We start from the raw sequence: 12,288 nt of genomic DNA on the forward strand, positions 1-12,288 counted from the left end.
GGAGTTTGTAAGTCATGAATATTGTTTACAAAAATAATGGTTTCCAATAAAAAGTTAGTTCTAGTTTCATAAAGTGAAATGTTTAAAAATAATGAAAGTGGAATGAAAAAAATTGCTACGGAGCAATTAAGTTACTACTTGAACGCATCATAGTCATTGAACGCTACTTTAACTTAGCATAGTACTTGAAACTGAAATGGTTTCAATTTTTTTATAGAGGTCAGGTTGATATGATTTCAAGAAGTTTATAGCGCCATGAGCCACTCCAATGTTTCGATTCAAGTGGAATGGTGGAGTAGTACATATCACAATTTAAATTTTACGAAAAACGAAAAAAAAATTAACAGCTCTATTTTGATTTTTATATTGCAATAAAAATTCTTACCTATTTATGGATTTATTGAGATGTGAAAAACGAGTATTAACTTTTTTCGTGCCTGGTTCATATAGAATGCGTTTGGGAGAGACTGCAATCTTGGCTTGTTCTGATATCCAAGTCTGTCTGTAGTTTCTTTTCCTGGGCGGTCGGATAAAAAACATTTGCTTCTTTAGTTAATTATCAAAGTCTCTAATAGCTAATTTGTTTCCAATTTTAATTACTACCAACAGTGAAAGATGGTTGATAATCTCAAAGATATAATATAAAAAATAAAATAAATTACTTTTTTGGAAAAATTTATATTGAAGCTCTGTAAGTCTATCTCAATGAGGATAAAAGCTGATGTCAAAGACCATCTAATTATACATTGATACTCTAAGTTCAATCAAAATCGTTTGAGCCGTTTTTTTAATAATTTAATAATAATAACTACTAAATACCACTTTTAACAAAACTGAGTTTTAATTATAGGTTTTCGAGGTAAGTCATTTATGTTCCAAGTTATCTCAAGCCTAACCGATCAAAAAACGTAAAAGTCAAGTTGGAGAAATTAAAAAAGGGGCTAATTTCTCAAAATCATCATTTTAAATGATTTTTGGAACTGATCAGCAAACTTGTAAATATAAAACAAAATAGTCTCAGTTATTTCTTTAATCTTTTTGATATTATATATTTATTTCAATTTTAATTTTATAGATTTAAAAAATAAACGAATTTATTGTTTCGGTTTGAATTAAAAAAATATATATATATCAGGAATAAAAAATTATAGAAATATTTTATCCAAAAAGAAATGTTGTTGAAACATGAATAAACATTGCCTGTTAGCAATAATAACAAAGCTAAATTGACTACGCTTTTACGAGTACAAGTAGGGAAAGGAAAAGAAGAAAAAGTTGTAATTTTATTTTGTAAAATTTGGAAACGCTTTTTTCTCCGTATGAAGGATTTTGGATTAACTGGGTCATTCTTAAAATGCGATATGTTTCATTTAGATAAACAACTATTTCAGTTAGTAACATTTTTTAAAAATTAATTTCATTAATTCTTTTTTAGAACCATTTACAACAAAAATAATAATAGATGTGATGATTATCATGGTTGAAGAAAACGTTTTCCCTGTAGGATTAATTTATTTTAGTTTAAATTTCTGAGAAAACAATCTTCGTCGAATAAATAGCTTCGTAAACATCTTCGGAGAACTGTCATTACCCTCAGTAATCCTCTTTTCATGTAATTTAAAAACAAAAAGGTGGTTTTCTCCACTGATTGTGACCATAGAGAAAAACACGACTTTAATCAGAGAGATGATTGTTTAATAGAAAAATTGTTCCTGAGAATTACTTGTTTTTCAAAGAAATTTTAACACACTGTTATATTACATTTAAAACTCGATTTCATGAGATTATCAATCTCATATTTATTAAACTGTAAAATTATTAAAGAATTCATATTATGTCCTTAAGGATCTGATTATTTATAAATAAAAAAAAAATCAAAGTAAGTAAAAAAGTAAATAAAAAAAAGAAAAATTAATGCATCATTCAAGAGATATCACGAAAGAATTCTTTAAATTAGAAAAAATAAATAGGAATTCTACTAAATGTAGGCCGGTTCTAGATGTATACAAAAATTCATATATCCGTATAATTAATAAAAATTGTCATAACTTACAAAATACGACCATAGTGGTGTCAGAAAAATGTTTTTATATGAAGGGAAAAGATATAGTTACTCTATAACATACGATGTACAACTACTATCTACAGGGGACAACCTGTCTTCTAGAGAGCTTTCGACAACTCTGTTAGACTACCCTTTAACTATAGTCTAAAATTGTGAATCTCCAACATGAGGACATATTTAAGTCCCATATGAAGATGGGGAGAGGTTAAAACTAAATAAGGGCGGCAGTCATCCAAGATAGGATGTCGAATGGGGCTAGTGTTGATAGAGAGGGGTGTAAATGGAGGGAAACCTCCAGGAATTCGGAATAGATAGAGCTAATGTTGTGACAGCTTCTGATGTTGTATATTACAGGACGCGTGATGAAAACAATTCCTAGTTTTATATACATAAATAATTGACCGTATTAATTAAAATTATTAACAATGGTCAGGGGTGCGGTCACAAGAAAACAAAAATAGTTATTGACTATTAATTTGCCAACGTTTCGTTCCACTTTGTTGAGCTTCATCAGGGCTGTTTTCTGCTCAGGTCAATACTGAGTAATGCTGGGTATTGACCTGAGCAGAAAACACCCCCGATGAAGCTCTACAGCGTGGGGCAAAACGTCGGCAAATAAATAGTTGTTAACTATTTTGTCTTGTGACTGCACCCCTGACCATCTCCTTCATAATTCCTAATTTTATTGATCCACGTGTTGAGTCATTGAAGGGATAAAATTGCTAGAGATGCCATGGAAAGGGCAACCTTTAAAGTAAATCATAACCAGCCTACTCATCTCTCTTTCCTCAGTCCGCCGGTGTTCCTTAAGGTAGTGTCTTAGGTCCCATTCTTTATACGCTTTATACAGCTGACATCCAAACCCACCGTAACACAGTCCTAACAACATAAGCTGATGACACAAGTATACTGTCTGTAAACTACGACCCTACTAATGCTTCACAAACACCATAGACACACATAACATCCATTGAAGAATGGTGTCAAAACTGGAGAATCAAAATAAATTATGACAAATCCCACCAGATCACTTTTACTCTCTGTCGTAAACCTCTACCCTCCTGTCCTACAGTATCCTTTCTAAATACTCCACTAACGCCTGTTGAACAGATTCGATACTTAGGACTCCATCATGACAAGAGACTTACTTGGAATCCACATACAAGAGTGAAACGACAAGAAACTGCTCGTAGATTTCGATTGTTACAACACCTACTTGACAAACGCTCTAAGCTTCCCATTTACTACAAAAAAATATTATACACTACAATAATCAGACCAATTTGGACATAGGGAATTGAGCTATGGGGCTCTACCAAACCATCAAATTCCACCCCCATCCAATCCTTACAATCCAAAATCCTACATAAAATCCTTGATGCTCCTTATTACGTTACAAATAAACTCATCCACAAAGACCTTAACACCCCATTCTTTGCAGATTTGGCCCAAAACAGATATGCGTATTTTCATTCCAAACTCCTTACCCATCCTAACCCATTAATTCTTAATCTCTCATCCTTAACAATCCCTGATAATCCTCTGAAGCGTCTGAAAAGAAGATGGCCACGGGACCTTCTAATTTAGATTAATGCTTGAAGTACCACCAATGGGTGATTCCTTCTCAAGATTTTCAAGTGTATATGAAACATACAACATATTTACTTACTGTATTTATTTTTGTACAGTTGTAAATAACATTAAATAAATAAATAAAAAAATTATTATTCTACTCTCTAGACACAGCCCGGATTAAGCTATCCAAAGTATGGCGAGGCGTCGGTTAAAAGAGTCTTCTTCTGCTATTTTGGTACATTTTTGACCGCCACTCGGAACAATGGAATGGATAAAGTTTTCATTATAATTATCCATAAACCTTATGCTTCAATGATTAGACACGTCTAGCTAGCAATTATATAATAGAAATATATAAATATACGAAAGTCTAATTCAACTGTTAATATAAAATAAAACGTCAGGTATACAAAGGAATTTATTCATTTAACGTTGGAAATACAATGGAATACCAATGACTGGGAATGGAATGTTGAATAGGTTTTTTTTATGAAATTTAAGAAAATATTATTATATAATCTCATGATACGAACGTATATTATGAAGAACAGTAGTGAAGAAAAAGTCTTTATATTATTTTAGAATATCTAATATTATATAAAAATAAAGTATAATAAATGTTATTCATAACAGTATATGCTATAAAAAGATACTTCTATAATGGACAATTTTTAAGGTGACAGAGAGAGAGGAAAGAGGGGTAAATTGAATTTTTCGCCCGTTTTTGCGGACTCTACTACAGCACTTATCGGCTGAAACATGTTAAAACGTCAAGTAAGTCGAAATTTTTACCAGGGAACAAAAAACTAAAAATTCGTAGTCAAATCGATTAATAAAGGTTATGCAGAGGGAAACTTTGGAAGATTGAATAAATAAAATTCCAATATTAATTATAAATTCATATTAAAGGTCATAAAACTATTTTTATTTCAAATTAGGGTAGAACACTAACTTTAAAAACATTAATACAGCTATTATGCTTATTCCCGAAATTATTTCAACTTACATTGTAAAAAGAACAAATAATTGACATTTTAGAATACTTATGTAATGCTAATAATTCAAGAGAATGCTTATCACAATATTTGGCTGATATTCGAATTTGCCAACATCTTGGAGTGACTTAGCTATGACAAAATGCCAGTTCTTCTTCAACAGAGAAAAGTAATTGTAATACCACACCGAGGCATTTTACAACCCGTTGCGAATTAACTCGGGAGATTTATGGCCCAACGTAGTTGTCGGTGTCTGCTACCCTCCGTGGATACTTAGAAGGATTTTCTCTCCAGGCTTCTGGATTTTCTGGAACTACCTCACCCTTTGTGATTCAGTATTAATTTTAGAAAAAAATTGAATTAATAAAATGCATTTATATATTATTTTGATGATGAATCGATATTGATATCGTTCTGGAATGTTTAAATTTATTTATTTTACTCATTGCTGTTCGAAATATCCTGTTTATTCTGAATATTACTCGTAGTAAAAGGTAAGCGTTTTTACACAAATTAATCGTAATATGCTGGTGTTTGTAATAAACGGAGTGGACTATATTTAATGGATTTTAAAATAAACAAGGAATGGTGATATAGAGATATAAGCGTTTATTCTTGAACTGATTTAAATGACAAATAATTGCATGTAAATAAGCCAAAGAGTTGTACAATATGATTAGTTGAATTGATTTCGACTATAGGTTACATGATATTACATAAAGTAAAAGATGTTGTAGGTTACTTGATGGTTGTTCTGTAAGATTTTGCTTTCTCTTATACTTGTAATTCGGTGATGTTCTCTTCCCTCTTTCATCCTGCCCTCCGTCCCTCTGCCTGAGTTGATTCACTCATAGTGAATAGAGGATCTCAGCCAAAAAACAATATGGCTCTTGAGACGCTGTTCACTCTTCTCTTCACTGTAGAGACTAAGATGGCTACAAAAGCCTACTACTTCTTATATGTGCCACTACATGATATCGTGAATTTCTATTCAAATGTGAGGGGAGCACCTTTCTCAAACATATCCCCAGAGCTATTTGTGAAAAAAATGACACCTTAATAAGTTAATATTGAAAACAAAATTATTAGTTCTTAGAAAGGTAACCAATAGCCTTAAATTGACGCTGTAGAACAGCTAATAATAGACACATTAATAGAGCTATCTACATCCTACCCTTACTGTTTCTTCGTTTTCCTTAAAAAAACAGCCAATTCACTTCTACTCCACAATAAAAAAAAACCTTGGAATCACCTTCGACCAACACCATTCATGAAATAATCATATTTCCTAGATCACAAGCAAATCCATAACTGTCCTTAAGCAATTCATAAAATTCCGTGATTCAATCCCTCAGAAGACTTGTCAACTCTCAGTATCCTCTCTCATTTCCCCCATTTCGACTAAGGTTCCTTGATCTACGAAGAGCTATCTGCTGGTCTTGAAATGAGACTGAAGAGACTCATGAATTGCTTCGTAAGATTTATCTCCGTGTTTCCTAAGCGCTTTCATGTCTCCCGTTGGTTTACCGAATTGAAGTGGCTATATTCAGTCTTCAGAAGAAAATACCTGTTTTCCTATTCCAAGTCTTAAAAATATAAAAATCTGCATATATGCTTGATCTCCTCACTCTGCATTTATCTATCCATTCACTAAACAACAGATCCCACCCAAAGAACCGCCTCCTTCAGCAAATCCTTCGGCGTACGTGCAAAATCCTCTTGGAATTCCCTCCCCACCTCTGTTCCCCAATCCTCATCCATTCATTTCTTAAAACAACCCTTATTCCTTCACTTACTACATAACCAAACCTCAGTATCAATGTGAATATAAATAGGCATAAATTGATTATCATAATAAATAGCAGTTAAACTAAGATCTTAATTAAATTTTATTTTGCATACTAAAACTTTTTAAATATTTGCCCGTCAAATAATCATAATGTGCAAACCGTGTATCAATTCTTACATTTGTCCCAGAATAAAATTATTTTTTCGTAACATTTATTAATAATCAGGGTTCAAGAAAAAATTTCTTGTATCTTCCAATATACATGAATATGAAAAAATATATAGATAAAACCTAGGATATATTGAGCATGAAACTACATCATAAATTTAAAGCTTTAATAGATTAGACCCTGCATAGAACACTAGTTACGGGTCAGCAATGTTCTAAAAATATTTCTACTCTATATAAAGGTCTGAATAGAGTTTCAGAGTGCGTCATATTTTATACTCGTGCACGTCAATGCTTTTATAAGTTCAAATAATAATATATAGCTAATAAATAAAAGACAACAAATAAAAATAAAGTTGCTTAAATACAAATAAGCTTACCAATGCCAATGAAATAAATTTCGATTTTTGCTTTACTAATTTGTTTTAAAATTCAAGTAAAGCTAGGAGCTGGCATGAAATAATTTCTTTTTTTAGATTTCTGCTAGTTTTAATATTGCTTCTATCAGTTGATCTAGAAAAGTTCTACCACATATTAAAATTAAATTAATATCTTTAACACTACAATCCATGAAGGGTTCTGTACTTTGTAAGGAAGTACTGTTCCTAGACCAACGGTTGTGCAAGGTGGTGATTTGGTCAAGATCACGCTTGACCACCAGATTTTTACCCAACTAAGGATACCCAAATAAGGGTACCCAATTTATGAGGCTGGGTAAACTCCAGGAGGGCTCCGGAACCTACAGGGTTGACTCACGGCAACAGTGTAAAATTTTTAGCTCATTTAAAGAGCTTATCTCTTACATAAAAATTCACAGTGATTTTGTTTATTACACATGTGAGGGGTTCCGCCGAAAACATTTCCAGAGAAGCTTCGAAGAATTCTCGATAGGAGACCAACATATCAGAAAAGAGCGTTCTACTCTTCTCCCTATACCATTTATGGAACATAAGCATAAAACAGCATTGTAATGTTGTTAGATACATCTGTAACCAATGAATAGAATAAAAGGTTATATGAGTTTTTAATAACTTTTATGAAAGCACTTTATGTTAACTTTCTAATTTTTCTCAATCTTTTTAATGTATATCTACTTACAAACTTAACTTCCCCAAAGATGTAAAAAGACATAAAGCTCCAAAAAACTAAATAAAAGTAAATAAACAAGAACTTCTATGATATATATACAAAAAATTATTCGAGCAATGATAAGAGTTTGATATTATTTTTCTGAGCAATATATTCAGAACATATAATTTTTTTTTTAAAACACCACACACACACACACACAAACACATACACAAAACACGTGTACTTTGCCCCCAGAGGAAATCGATAACTGGAGCTCCGTTGGCCTCCTGTAGGATAAATGTATTTATCCAACAGTAAAACCTCTTTTATGGCTCCTAGGAAACAATCCACAGACTCAATCAGAGAAGATTATGGCAAGAAAGATGTTCTCAAACCTTTTCCGTTGCTAAAAGGAGATAAATAATGTTCCCCTAAGGTACTTATGAGAAGTAAATAAACATACAGTTCTGTAATAGTTGGAAACTATAAAGGTTGAAAAACAAATTAAAAAAAAAATTGAGCCAATAAATTTAATTGATTTTGACATTATCCACTAAAATAGACAGGTCATCCTAGTGTACTCCTCGATATTTGTTATCATCCCCTATCCGATTTCTCCCACATCTCAGACGTTTATGAAAAAGGAAGAAAACTATACTGTGTTTTGGAATCACTATAAAAGCTTTAAATCCACTATCCTTAGGCCTCAAAATCCGTATCTTTTCTCTGAGTGCACTCAGTGGTTTTTTTTAAGATACGACATTGTAATCCACCTAATTTTTAATTTTTTATTATAGTTTACTAAAGTAATAAATAATTAATTTGGATAATAAACCGTAGTGTAGTAATTTGTAATGTTTTTATTAATATATATATATTTTTATTTTCAGATGTCATTACCAATAAAAAGATTTACAGATGCATATATTTTCTTCTCTTTTAACAGAATATCGGAATAATAATTTGGAGGACAAGGCAAGAGTCCAATAGAGCCTGGTTCAGAACGCTATACGTTCGATTTCCACCTGGGTTAATCCCAATCTTGACATTCCCACGCTGGGAACAGTCGAATTTCATAAACATATGACAGTCGAAAAATTTCAATAGACGTTTGATCCAAAATATAAAAAAATAAATATAATAATCATTTAAAATTTGTAGGACAAAATAACGTGGACAATTATTAAAATTCGAAATGTAAAAATATTTTCTTTTCAATCAATATTTTTTTTTTGTATTTTTCAGGTAAGTTAATTAAAATGAATTGTTTAGAAAATATGATTATTAGTCGGTATGATTCAACCGTGAATCTGTACGTTTTCTTGTTTCTTTCGAATCAAAAAATCAATCCGGAAAAATCTAAAAATATCTGAATAATGTATAATATTTACTTATATATTCAATGTACGAGTTGTATTGATTATTGTCCTATGGAAATTGGCAAAAGTTATATTTAATTTTTATTTACGTATTTTAAGTGTATATCGTGTTACATATTTTAATATATTGTTATATATTACATAATTTGAATTGCTGAATTGTTTATGTATTTTTGAATGTGTCCAGAATTTTTGCGGGAAATAAGCAATTATTTTTTTTATTTAGTTATTTAATGCAATTTACATCTTTACAAAATAATAAATACAATAAGTAAATATGTGGAATGTTTCGTTTACACTTGAAAATCTTGGGAAGGAACCACCCATTGGTGGTACTTCAAGCATTAATTTAAATTAGAAGGTCCCGTGGCCATCGGGCCATCCTTTTCAGACGCCTAGGAGGATTATCAGGGATTGTTAAGGATGAGAGATCAAGAATTAATGGGTTAGGAGTTTGGAATGATAAGACGCATATCTGTTTTGGGCCAAATCTGCAACGAATGAGGTTAAGGTCTTTGTGGATGAGTTTAATTGTAATGTACTAAGGAACATCAAGGATTTTGGATTGTAAGGATTGGATGCGGGAGGAATTTGATGGTTTGGTAGAGCCCCAGAGCTCAATTCCCTATGTCCAAAGTGGTCTGATTATTGTAGTGTATAATAATTTTTTGTAGTAAATGGGAAGTTTGTCAAAGTTTGTCAGTCTTGCATGTGGATTCCAAGTGAGTCTCTAGTCAAGATGGAGTCCTAAGTATCGAATCTGTTCAACAGGCGTTAGTGGAGCATTTAGAAAGGATACTGTAGGACAGGAGGGTAGAGGTTTACGACGTAGAGTAAAGGTGATCTGGGGGATTTGTGAGGATTTATTTTGATTCTCCAGTTTTGACACCATTCTTCAATGGATGTTATGTGTGTAATTATTTGTAATGAATGGGAAGTTTAGAGCGTTTGTCAAGTAGGTGTTGTAGCAATCGAAATCTACGAACAGTTTCTTTTCGTTTCAGTCTTGTATGTGGATTCCAAGTGAGTCACTTGTAAAGATGAAGTAGTCCTAGGTATCGAATCTGTTCAACAGGCGTTAGTGTAGCAATTCCAAAATTGGGAAAAAAAACAAACAAAAAAAACAGGAAATGCTTGTAATGTTTCAATTTCGAAATTGCTTAGCTCGCACCTTCTTTCCAGAAATTTAAAAGTTAGAATTTACAAAACTATTATTCTTCCTTCTATTCTTTACGGATGCAAAACGTGGCCTCTTAAAAAAAAAAAAAGTATTACATAAAATATTTGGATCGGAAATGAGTCAACCGAAGATTTTAGTAGGCTACACAAAGCTGAATTCAGGGAACTATATATTTCAAGTCATATAAGATAGCCATAAAAAGATTGTAGGGCTTACTAGTGAAAATATTAATAAACAAACCGAGAGGAAAATGTCCGAGATAGATATTCGATCATATAGCATATTTCTGGGCCTCTATGTAACCTACTGCCACCACAGACAACAGATGGCCATCTAGTGCTTTAAAAACTTTTGGAATTACGTGCTGCGAATTCCTTTGCGCTCCAACTGCTCCAGTGGTCAACACATATTGAATTATTTGTAAGCCCGATAAAAGCAAATCTAATGTCAAAGAAATACCTATCAATGCTAATATCAATACGGATCTTTGTAAATATATATATGACACTAAATAGTGATCAACAACAAACAACTCGTAACTTTGCTCAACCACATATTTCAAATATTTTAAGACTCGGTTTTCCTGGATGGTCTCTATGGTCTCCGGGTATGGTGGAAGGACCAAAACTGAAGAGAATATAATTGACATGATTTAGTGTAAATTTGAAAGAAATCTTTTAAAAACATTCAGATCAGAACTACTGACGCCAACCTAATTCTTAAATAAAGAGAAAGAAAACACAAAAACAGAGAACTCTGTAAATAGTGGAATCCAACCCTTCTTTCTTCTAAAGCATCGATTTTGAGCATAATGTCTGTGCGTGGTATAATCATTTAATCTACCAGAAAATTTTAATTTTGTTTGCATGACTGATTTTATAAGAATTAGATGTATGTCCCCGTCACTGAAAAAGGTTTGTTCACATTCTAACGTGCCATGATACGATGAGTAAATTAAAAAAAAAAATAATGAGAAACGATATCTGCAGAGTCAAACGAAATTTCGGAGCCACAACCACTCTTAGAGAAGTAAAATATTTGAGCGGAATACTTTATTATTTTCGTGTATTTGATTGTTAATGTTTCAGAATCGAATGAGGCCGCTGTTATGATAATTTTACATACCTCGTTGTTGTAATCAAAATCTACATCTAATTTCCACTACAAAAACAATCGCGTGATCAACAAAGACAAAAAACAACCAAAACTACCAACTGAAATCACATCTTGAAACTTCATGCCACCAACTGTGCAATATGCTTTCAAACGGGATTGTGCAATATACTCACCAATAAACCAATCGGGACACCATAGTTACAAGTAACATAAAAGTAAAAATACATAAATAAATAAACAAAATTTATTCGAGAGTCACAATATTTTTTTTATATTTGTTTAAAAAATAAAGGGGAATATTGAAATCCCTAGTAATAGATATTGAAATGAAAAAAAACTTAAAACACCTTGTATGTTTTTTTAAGAAAAAGAATATGAATTGACAATTTATTAAATTGAAATGGCATAGAACAATAAGACAAAATTACTTTAAAACAATGGTTTATTAAAGCAAAAGAAAAGGTTAATTATAACTAAAACAAAAAAAATCTAGAGTTTTTTTTTTTCATCAAACTAAAACATTAAAAAAACTGTCATTAATTCTATTTTGCCTCAAAAAATAAAAATATTATATTGTATGTTTTAAGTCTAAAAAAAGAGTAATTCTGAGAATTTTAAGGCCCGTATGCGAGAATGGTAATTGGCGAAGGAGGAAAAATTGTGAACTTTTTGGGCCCTATAAGGAATGTAGCATCTCCTCGTACATAAGGATACAAAGGCTTCAATGGCTTGGCCATGTAATCAGGATGAGCGAGGAAAGAGTGGCTCATAAACTGTACAGTTACCTTCCGGATGGTGTGACGTGGTAGGCCGAAGGGCCGATGGAGGGATGCCGGGAGGCGGAATCTTCGACAACTGAGGATCCCAGTTACCCTTACAGAAGTTAGGGAAAGATGGTTGGCGGCCGTTGAGCAGGCCAAGGGCAGCTTCATGCGCCTGTTGTGTTAGTA

At 32.1% G+C, this 12,288-nt stretch overlaps 1 protein-coding gene across 1 annotated transcript in view; it reads left to right on the top strand.

Moving 5' to 3' along the window:
• LOC106688345 (retinal guanylyl cyclase 2) overlaps positions 1 to 12,288 on the top strand; it is a 78,961-nt gene that overhangs the window by 23,223 nt on the left and 43,450 nt on the right. The window lies entirely within an intron of this gene.

Source organism: Halyomorpha halys, unplaced genomic scaffold (genome assembly GCF_000696795.3).
Source record: "Halyomorpha halys isolate HHAL.00 unplaced genomic scaffold, Hhal_1.1 Scaffold1110.1, whole genome shotgun sequence".
Lineage (NCBI taxonomy): Eukaryota > Metazoa > Arthropoda > Insecta > Hemiptera > Pentatomidae > Halyomorpha > Halyomorpha halys.